At 36.9% G+C, this 9,146-nt stretch overlaps 1 long non-coding RNA gene across 1 annotated transcript; it reads right to left on the bottom strand.

Moving 5' to 3' along the window:
- Window positions 1–3,102: 3,102 nt before the first annotated feature.
- LOC106299986 lies at window positions 3,103–4,094 on the bottom strand. Its single transcript, XR_001261947.1, has 4 exons — window positions 3,949–4,094; window positions 3,737–3,858; window positions 3,396–3,653; window positions 3,103–3,313 (listed from the first exon to the last, which is right to left on the bottom strand). It is a non-coding gene; the product is annotated as an uncharacterized LOC106299986 (long non-coding RNA).
- Between the last annotated feature and the right edge of the window lie 5,052 nt (window positions 4,095–9,146).

Genomic DNA, 9,146 nt, shown 5'->3' with positions numbered 1-9,146 from the left:
CAATTTGAGAAATAATTTAAAATTATTTAGTTATTAACTTACATTGTTTCCCTTAGTGTAATATCAATTTTTGAAGTGGCTTTTTCTTAGCATTAGGATTTTGTAAAAGTCTAAGACTAATAATTTGTTTTATTATATCTGCGTAAGAGAAATGTAATGAATAAATGTTTTTGAAATAAAACACTTAAAATAGCTGAAAATTCTGGTATATAAAAGAAAAGCTTACCAACTAACAAATTCTTGTTGATGTTTCGAGTTATAAAATATGTAAATTTGGTACAATCTTTTCTGCGTCTCTATTGGAAATTTTTCATAGTGATCCACATAAACAATTCAATAAAAACATACAGTAAAACCTCTATAAATTAATAAACGATAAATTAATAATTTCTATAAATTAATAATTTCTATAAATTAATAGATTTCGCTGGTCCCAATTGGTCAGTTCAAAATTTGACACAAATCGGTAAAATAATAAGATAATAATTTTTTAGAAAATTTTATGTACATATATGGTCCCACTAAAATTATAAATTAATAATTTATATGTATACATATTTTATATAAATAAGAATCTATTATTATATTGTTTGTTTTATATTTACAATAAAATTATTTTAATATTTTCTTAACACTTAATATGTTTTTGATGAGATTTATTAATATTATATCTAAAATCACATTTAACTCAATATATATTATATATACCAAATAATATAATAAATTAATATAAATATCAAAATTTTAAAAAATAATAATTAATGTCTATATACTAAAATCAAATATTTTTCTTATCTTAGAATAAATATATCTTAAAATAAAAAATCTAAATAAGGAAACTTTTTATAAATTAATATCTCTATAAATTAATAAAATTTTAAAGTCTCAATATTATTAATTTATAGAGGTTCTACTGTATATTAAACGGTATGGAGTGGTCCTAAAATCAACACAGTAAGAAAATTACTTTAAGTGTTTTAATAGTTTTTGATTTCCTTTCTGCTAATTTATTGTTGAATTTAATAACCAAATCGTCACCTTCTACTATTGCATAAATATGATTCTTTGTATAATTGAAGAAGTAAGCTGTAATTTTAGAATAATAAGTAAATATAAGTTAGGAGTTTCATAGAATTGAAAAATTAAGCTATAATTTTTGTAATTGCAGGATTAACAGACGTTACAAATTTAAAGTTTAGAAATACCTCATATTTAATCAAACAATCACACTATAAATAGTTCATTTGATATATTTTTTTACCAAAGCCTCATGGTATTTATTTTCATTTTGCATGTATACAAAGATGGATAAAATTCTCTGATATTAAAGATAATAGTTTTTTCGACAAAAATACATAATATTTATGAATAAGTTAGATTCTAAGATATCGATAAATTTGTTGATGGTTTAAATTTGAAAGAATTGGTTGTTTTTTTATATAGATACTAGTGTTACCCCATGCTATGCACGAATTAATTTCACCTTTTATTAAATTACTTGATCACGAATTAAATATATCTTTCACTAAAAGTTATTATTCTAGTCAAATATTCGACAAATGTGATAAGAGATGACTGCACTCTAACTAAGAAGTTGCATTTAGCTAGAAAATTTTCATCACCTTTCTCTGGGATTCATCATCTTCCCGGTTCCGAAGATCCCTATCTTTTTTTTTGTAGTGGCTACGCTTATTATTTTATTTTCACCTAAAGATGATTCATGATGCTCTAATTTGATAAAAAATCTCTAGAAACATTAGTTGTTTTTGTATCCCTTTCCCCTTCCTCACTAACAGTTAAGATCTTTATACTTTCCCTACTCTCTACTTTGTCTCTTGATATGGCAATGTAAAGTTGACCATTAATAAAAAACGATTCTGGAAAATATATTTCAACACGATGAACTTTGACTTTGGCTAAAATAGATGTAAAAAATTAAAGATATTAGACGTAGTATTAGAATGTGGCCTTTCATGCGTGTTACAGGTGTGAACAGATTGTGTTTCCAACACAGTGAAGTAAAAACTCTATAAATTAATAATGTTGGAACTGCGATATTTTATTAACTAGGGGCATAGTCTCGCGCGAACGCGGGTCATTGGCATTATCGTTGTTCTATATAAGAATCTGAAGATGGTGATGTGTTATGCTGTGTTTTTTTATTTGATTAACTATATGCGGAATCGTTGAGGTTCTAGAGTGTACCTAAGCTCAGTTGTTTAAAATACCTCATCATACTAAATGAGTTTAACTTAACCATACGCATGAATCATCATCAACATGTTTGAAATCATAATAGGTTCTAGTATTTTAAGTCTTTGGTAGAGAGGTAAGCTGTTTTGCATTAGGTTCTGTATTATTAAGCAAGTTATTGATTTGACTCGGCGGCGTCCACAACCATTGTCACCACGGTTTTTATATAGTCACCAAGAAGAAGAAGAAGAAACCAACTTATCTTTGATCTCTTAAAATATCCTTTTTATTCACGAAGAGAGTTTATTAATTTGCAATGGAGCAAACAAAGAAGCTCAAAACTTCTTCTGAGTTCTCCTTATCTGATGAATCCTCATTCTTCTTCTTATATCAGGTTTTGAGGCTTTGAAAATGTATTAGTTTGAAGCTTTTTCGTTGTTTTCAGTTGCTATTTTTTTTCTTCAGGCATGAGAAAATGGTGGAAGTGAAGAAAGAGTCAGTTTTTTACCGGAATATTCAAACGGTCGTGTGAGAAGATACGTAGAGATGAGCTCAACGAACAGTTTCTTGAGCTCGGAAATGCATTTTGTATATATTTATATCAAAAAAGAGCAGAGTTTTTTCAATTTTATGATCTTTTTTTTTTCCTCGGTGAATTGTTCTATGAACTCGTTAAAGCTGATAACATCCTACAATGAAGTATCATTTTTCACGGCCATTGTCACAAATTCTTAAATATGAGACTTGCAGATGCAGATATTCAACACATTAACAGAGTCGCTTGAAACTCATCTTGAAGTCTATACTACAAAGTGGTGAATTATGGCCAGTGCCGGCCCTGGCAAGAAGCCAAGGAAGCATCTGCTTCCGGCCTTTAAATTTATAAAAATGTTTCAGGCCAATTTTACAGTGAAAGTTAGACTAGATTGACTGGTAAGTACTCTTCATATTATTTTCAGGTGACAGGTCCGATTAATATAGCCTCCATTTTCTACTTTTAATTAAAATAACTTTTAGTGGCCCAAAATACAATTTTTGCTTCCAGCCCACTGAAAGTCCTGGCCGCTACTGATTATGGCTCCCAAGGACAAGCACTCTTCCAGTTTTAGTCTTGGTCCTCCTGTCAACAATAGAAAAAAAAACATTTGAGTTGTGAGCTTATGTACAGAACGTCTTCAAGATATATATTAAGGGTATTTTACCTCTTGAGTTGCTCTTTCTTTATTGCTTTTCCAACATACTCTGAATCTCTCTTATTGCTCCAATATCAACACGCTTCAAGGAATGTGAGTACGCATCACTGATTCACTGATGAATGACTTGTTTTCAAACTGAAGAGAGTGAGCTGGTTTTAGTCACCTCTTCCCGAGCAAAGGAAGGTGGATTCTTCATTAGCACACTCCCATGTCCAATCTCAACTGATATTTCCTTCTCAAAAATAATATCTTCCTCGGATGAAACTGAGATACAACACACGTCCTCCTCTTGTCAGGATTTTTTTTTAAAAGAAAATACTATCAAAAACCCCCACATAAATCCTTACCAAAATCTTCAAAACCCCACCAAATCTTCTAAATCCATTTAATTTTATCAAATCTGAACCAGCAATCAAATCTGGCAGTGATTGGCACAACCAGCGGGAATGAACCCATGAATCATGGAATCCTGCATATTTAGACATAAGAGACAGAGTTAGACAATCGATTATAGAAGAGAAGCAACAGATCAGTGGTGATAGAAGAAAGATCTAGTTACCTTTTCATCTAGGAAGAGATGAGTTATTCCCATAAATTCACCGTTTTGGTGTTGAGTGGAGGACGGCGGGTTCAGGAACTGGAGAACCACAGACAGGCACTTTGGAGGAGTTGGTATAATCTGTGACGGCGAATGAAAGTTCAGGGATAACCAAATAAAGGAACACACAAAAGATACCAAAAACTCTTTCTTGTATATTAGAAACCTTTTAAACAATCTTTCTAGATATGTTTAATCTGAATTATTCTCAGTCACACACGACTAGAGTCGGACCAGTTTCTAAATTCTCAAATCACAAAAGCCAAGCTGCTCTCACAAGACACTTGCTTTTGTTCACGATTACTTGACAAGAACACACCTCTTGCTCAAGATTTTTTCCAATTGAACGTCTAACCTAAATCTACCCAAGGTAATCTAGTTATATACGTTCCCCACAATATTTTGTTTCCTAATATTGTGTTAAACCCAAATCTTCTTTACTTTACGCCAAAGTAATATTTTGGGCCCAATGATAATCTGACACGTCATCGCTCCATAACAAACTCGTAATCATGTATCTCACATCGATCAGTATGTGTAACACATTCTTCTGTTCCACATAGTCAAGCTCAGTTCTCTTGAGCTTACATTCCCCCCCCCCCTTTTTTATCTGAATGTGACAACCTAAGCAACCTGCAAGGACATCACAACAAGCCAAACAACCACACACAAAGATAACTTTCTATCTCAAACCATAGCACACGAAATGTAACTGGAAACACATTCTTAGTCAGACATCAATGAGAAGTTTTAACAACACATAAATAAGAAAGTCAAATAACCAAGTACACATCAACCGAAGGACAATTGATACATCACACTAGAAACCGAACAACTAAGAACTCGCACTTCCGTCACTGTTGCTGTCTTCATCAACATCACCGTCTTCATCTTCATCTTCATCAACCTCCTGTTGCACCACGTACTGGTCATACTCTCCCCCTGCTTAGTTGCACATTTAGATAAAAAATCCAAGTTAGAAAGATCAAATACTAAGTAACAACTAAGTATGATACTCTTACTCCTTAGACGAATCCGAATGGCCCTTTTTTTGTGCAACACTTTGTTTCAGCTGTTTAGCACACAGACTTCTCCATATTAAGCACTCAGCTTGTTTCCTCATTCAATCCAGACAGTGATCAAGACTCAAACCGAAATGTTGTAGCATCCTGGTCCGAGATGAATGTCTTTCACAAGTGAATCAGACGAGTGTGGGATCAGAAATCAAGATGAATAGCTTTCATAGAGAGAACGTGTCGGTTCAAGGTGTTGATGTTGGGGTGACATCGAAACATGCAACATCACATATTTACAGCGACCCTCCTGTCAGACATGACTTTCTCAGAGATTCACGATTCTCAACGCCTTCCGGAGACCCAGAAAGGTGTTGTAATCTAGTGGTTTAGTAAACAGAACAGCCAGTTGCTTCTCAGATGATACGTGCTCGAGGATCACAACTTTTAACTCAACCAATTCTCTCACAAAGTGATGTCTGATATCCACAAGTTTGGTATGTGAGTGCTGAACAGGATTCTTAGACAGATTTATTGCACTCATATTATCACAGTGAACAAGCAAAGGATCAGAGATGATACCGTAATCCACAAGCATTTGACGCATCCACAGTAACTGAGTACAACAGCTTCCCAACGCAATGTACTCGGCCTCAGCTGTCGAAAGAGACACACAATTTTGTTTCTTGCTGTGCTGCGACACCATGTTATTTCCGAGAAAGAAACAACCACCAGAGGTGCTTCGTCTGTCATCTAAGCAGCCCGCCCAATCAGCATCACAATAACCTGCAAGGTTCACGTTAGTTTAAAAAGTGTAATGCAAACCAAAATCAAGTGTAGCCTTCACATATTTTATAATTCGTGTGACAGCATTGAGATGCAATTCCTTAGGATGTGCCTGGTAGCATGCACATATCCCCACACTCAAGCACAAATCAGGATGACTTGCCGTTAGATAGAGAAGAGAGCCTATCATTGCCCGGTATAGCTTCTCATCCACCGGTTTTCCTTCATCATCCCGAGAGAGCTTAGTCGTAGTGCTCATAGGAGTTCTTGCTATCTTACTCGTTTGCATACCAAATCGTTTGAACAAATTCTTAGCATGTGTGCTCTGTGAAACCGTGATACCATCCTCCAATTGCTTGATCTGAAGTCCAAGAAAGTAGTTCAGCTCACCCACCATGCTCATCTCAAACTCCCTAGTCATTGTTTTTACAAACTCATCCACCATCTCCTGAGAGTTTCCTCCAAATATGATATCATCTACATAGACTTGAATGATCAGAATTCCTTTTCCTTTCTCTTCAATGAACAGAGTTTTGTCAACTCTCCCTTGCTGAAAACCGTTTTTGGGAAGGAAATCAGTCAATCTCTCATACCAAGCTTGAGGAGCTTGCTTCAGGCCGTAAAGAGCTCTTTTAAGCTTGTAGACGTGATCAGGGAAATGAGGATCTTCAAACCCCTTGGGCTGTGTCACGTAAACCTCTTCTTGTAACACCCCATTCAGGAACACACTTTTTACGTCCATTTGATAAAGCTTGATTCTGAAATGACAAGCAATTCCGAAAAGGAGTCTAATTGACTCAAGCCGAGCAACTGGTGCAAATGTTTCATCGAAATCAATGCCTTCAATCTGAGAGTAACCCTGAGCAACAAGTCTTGACTTATTCCTGACCACATTACCTTCTTCATCTGTCTTGTTCTTGTAAATCCACTTAGTGCCCACAATGTTCACATTTTCGGGTCTAGGAACTAGCTCCCAAACTTGAAAACGATCAAACTGCTCCATTTCTTCATGCATTGAGTCTGTCCAGAATTCATCATCTAGAGCTTCCTGTATGTTCTTTGGTTCAATTAGTGAGACAAAGCACTCCAATTTCTTCATCTCAGCAATGAAACACGCCAGTTTGACCATATCTTTGAAGCTAATCTGCTTCTTACGTGTGACTCTCTCATCAAATATTCCCCCAATAACATCAGCAGACGAGTGATTTTTATGAACTCGTCCTTCATCCAGATTGACTTGTTCACCATAAGGCTCGTTTTGATCTTTAGACTCATCTTTAACCTTAGCTTCAAGAGGTGCAGTTGTAGTCTGTGTAACACACTCCATGGTTTGTGTTACTCTTGTCTGATAGAAACCAACATTATCATCAAACACAACATTCACATTATCTCTAATAAACTTAGTGCGTTGATTGTAGACTCTGTAGGCTGAGCTGTTTGTTGAGTAACCCAGAAACATACCAACATCGCTTTTAGCTTCAAATTTTCCAAAATGTTCCTTGTCATTGAGAATGTAACAGAGACAACCAAAAACATGCATGTGACTGAGGTTGGGGGTTTTTCCTTTGAGGATCTGATATGGCGTGGTCTTAGTCTTAGGTTTGACATACACTCGGTTCATCACATAGCACGCAATAGCAATGGCTTCTGTCCAAAACCCAGATGGAACATTGTTACCACACAACATCGCCCATGCCATCTCTTGCAAAGTTCTGTTCTTCCTTTCCACAACTCCATTCTGTTGCGGGGTTCTGGGAGCAGCATACTGATGTCGAATGCCTTGACTTTGACAGAACTGATCGAATTGCTCATTCTGAAACTCACCACCATGATCACTCTTGATCTGAATGATCCCACATTTCTGTTGTTTCAGTTGAAATGCTAAGATTTTGAAACTCTCTATAGCATCAGACTTGTTACGGAGAAAGTCCACCCAGGTGTATCTTGAAAAGTCATCAACCAAGACAAAAATGTATCGCTTGCTAGAAATACTCTCAGGAGATATAGTGTAGAAACCCGTTAAAAAAAAAAAAGAGAATGGTCGAGTATCTTTGTGGTGGTCGAGTCGCGGGCAATAAGAATCGATCGAGAAGTTTTAAAGTACGAGGTGGGCGAAGAAATGATCGTGAATGAACTATGAGTCGAATAAGTTGCTCGACCATAGTTAGAAGATGTCATAGATTGATGAGACTGACGTTTTGGAAGCATAACAATTTTGGAAGCACGACGGTTTAGAAGCTCGACGTTTTGGAAGAATGACATTTTTTCAGCACGATGTTTTCCGCGAAACTTCGTATCAGCGGAATATTATTTCGAAGATATTGGAAGCAGGACGGGAATTAAGCACGACGGGAATCAAGCACGACGGGATCGAAGCACGACGGGAAAACCCAAAATTGGACGAAACCCTAATTTTGGTATTCTGTAATATTTTTCGGAGAAGCCGGAGGCACGGAAAATATTACCGTCAAGGTTATAATGGAGTCTGGAGTTTATTAAAAATTATTCAGAACATCAGAATGGGAGTAGAAAAATATTCGGGATTAATCGCGGATCAGAAAATTACCGGAAGGACCGAAATCAAGCGAATGAACCGAGAAGCTCGACGTGGCTCATTGCATGGGTTCAGAACGTGGTGTCAACCATCTAACAACCTGAGTGTCTACAGAAGCTCGAGGTGTCGTCGTGCATGGAAGCTGTACATGCAGCCTGACATGTAGAAGCACGAGGTGGATCGATCAAGCACGAGGTGTCTCCGCGCATGCAACTGAAGCATGCTGATCTACATGTGTGTGCTGCTGTGGCGCCTTGCATGAGTTCTATTCATGCAGCATGACATCTGGGAGGAGTGGTGGCGTCCTGCATGTGTCCTGGACATGCAGCCAGCCATGTGGAGCACGAGGTGCCGCCGCGCATGCGTCCGGAGCCATGCGAAGCGACACACGGGATGCCACCAACCTGAAGCTGATTGGTTGATGTCTTCTATAAATATCCCACAACCCCATCTCATTTCATCACATCCAGACCTGTCCAAATCACCTTAAAACGTGAGAGAAAAGTAGAAAAAGAAAGCAAGAGTTTCCGATCTATTTCGAGAATTTTAGAGAGATTGCGAAGTCAGTTCTCTACTGATTTCGAGTCAGCGCCTAGGGACGGTTCTGTCCAACTGAATTCGTCCAGGCCACTCAGTTCCTTTGATGATCAGCTAGAGATGCTGTCCGGAGTTAGTTCAGTTCTACGGGTTCAGATCAGTCGAAGTTCTGCTTGATACTCCGCCGGGAAGTCCGAAGAACTGTCCAGAAGCTAAAGGAGGTTCTGTCCAAATCAGCCTGTCGAGGCCTATCAGTTTCTTCATGGTGA

Source organism: Brassica oleracea, chromosome C1 (genome assembly GCF_000695525.1).
Source record: "Brassica oleracea var. oleracea cultivar TO1000 chromosome C1, BOL, whole genome shotgun sequence".
In the NCBI taxonomy this organism is placed as follows: domain Eukaryota; kingdom Viridiplantae; phylum Streptophyta; class Magnoliopsida; order Brassicales; family Brassicaceae; genus Brassica; species Brassica oleracea.
The sequence above is the reverse complement of the archived record's forward strand: the minus strand, read 5'-3'. Positions and strand labels throughout refer to the sequence as shown.